The sequence below is a fragment of the Rhinoraja longicauda genome, chromosome 35 (genome assembly GCF_053455715.1).
Source record: "Rhinoraja longicauda isolate Sanriku21f chromosome 35, sRhiLon1.1, whole genome shotgun sequence".
In the NCBI taxonomy this organism is placed as follows: Eukaryota; Metazoa; Chordata; class Chondrichthyes; order Rajiformes; family Arhynchobatidae; genus Rhinoraja; species Rhinoraja longicauda.
The window spans coordinates 391952-393933 of NC_135987.1; the positions used below are offsets into that span (position 1 = coordinate 391952).

General features: G+C 47.3%; 1 non-coding gene across 1 annotated transcript; it reads right to left on the minus strand.

The window, feature by feature from the left end:
• Positions 1-82, minus strand: trnas-aga (transfer RNA serine (anticodon AGA)). The gene has a single exon. It is a non-coding gene; the product is annotated as a tRNA-Ser (tRNA).
• Positions 83-1982: the final 1900 nt, after the last annotated feature.

Here is a 1982-nt window from a genome sequence, read left to right on the forward strand (position 1 = left end):
CGTAGTCGGCAGGATTTGAACCTACGCGGGGAAACCCCAATGGAATTCTAGTCCATCGCCTTAACCACTCGGCCACGACTACTGCGCTCTAAATACCTGCGGTCGAAGGAGATAATTCACCAGATTCGTTGAAGGGAGAAGCAGTTAACGTTTCAGATCGATGCCATTTCACCCTAGACTCCGGGCGGCAGCTGCACGGACGAAGTGCCATTCAGTGCGGTAGTGGGTTGCCTCCCCTCGCCACCCAAACCCTAAACCACTCTGTCTCTGAATATCGGCATCAGTACTATGGACAACGGTAATTATCGTTCCCCAAATGCCATGCAGAAGGTGGGGACGGGTCGCCTGCTGCGGTATGCGGTGAGGGAGCTCCCGCCGGGCACTCAGTGACGGAGTTCCAGGATTCTGACCCGACGCCTCGGCATTGATGGCGATGAGGGATTCTGCCGGGTGGCCGCGCTGGGCGGCCCGACCGCATTCACTTGCTGATGCGTTCGACCGGCTGGTTGGACCGCTTTAGAGGGCAGTCACCGGGCAACCACCATCGGTGTGGGCGGGAGTCACTTACAGTCGAGAGGGGGTGAAGGCGACGGGCTTTCATCCCCCAAGCCCCGAATCAGCAGGCGGGAGAGAGTGAGCCGGGATAACGGGGCTAAGCTGATATCCTGTCTGTTGTAAAAGGACGGAGCCCGGATTCTTCCATATTCCTCTCCGCACGGGCGCAGTGTGACATGCGAAGGAACCCCTCCACTTTATTTTTTGTTATTTCTTATTTCCAGCAACAGCGGTATTGATGCTGCTGAGTTTTGACTCTGTCTTGGCAACCCAGGTACGGCAGTGACCGAATAATCCGTCCATTCACAGTGCAGTGTTGGAAAGCGCGACTGGCATCTCATTCCACGCTCCCCCGCGCAACTGGACCGCCAGTTACCGAAGCTCACTGTTGCGTCGAGCTACTCATCTATCAAATTAGCACCAGCTGCCGCTGACACAGATTATGTGGTACGATAGTTTAGGACGCAAGCAATAACAATAACAGAGACCTCAACGACGTTTAAATAGCTAGTTGTTTTATTTGCAGTTGCAATATAACATATTGGCATATCTCTTGTCATCGACTTGTTATTGATTCGCTTGGTCAAAATCTATGTCCTACTGTGACCTACGTAATTAATACGAACTGCCAGATTTATGTTCGGCAGAGATTTCTTACTGATCTTCTTGTCAGTAAGTTCTTCAACCGATTACTGCTACTTTTGGCTGTACTTCTTTCAGCCGCGTCTTGGCACCATCTGCAGAAAACACGCCAAAGCTGGACGCTCTCTGACTGCGCCCAGCCCATACGAAGCATAGTATTAACCTCTTAATGTCCAAAATACAATAATATTTGTTTGTATCCTGTTGTATTTTGGACATTAAGAGGTTAATACTATGCTTCGTATGGGCTGGGCGCAGTCAGAGAGCGTCCATATAATATAATAATATAATAATAGAGGTGACACCTAGGGGACGCTCATGGAGTGAGTACGTTCTTGCGTTCGCTCCATAAACTTTACTGTTCTTAACCCATGACCACCCTCATTTAACCTATTTTTATTTAAACCAGAAGATTTTTGTTACCTTCCTGATTTTATCTCGGAAGTTGTGCTGTGGATTGTTATGAAATGAGTATAGAACGAGCTATAAGATCTAAAGCTCGTGGTGCTGGAAACGATAACAATGGCGATGGTCCAAAAAAGAAGTCTGACCTTAAGCTAATTGAAATGTCTCATGAATCGTTTTTGGAGCTTATGAATGAAAAATTTGCAGAACTCCGAACATCTCTTAAACAAGATATAGAGATATTCCAAGAAGCCTTGAATAAAACTGACCGAGAAGTTAAGCAACATCAAACATTAATTACAACTCTTCAAGAAGATGCTCAGAAGCGGGACTTGAAAATTGCAGATTTGGAAAAGAAGTTATCATTAGCAATTAAGCAT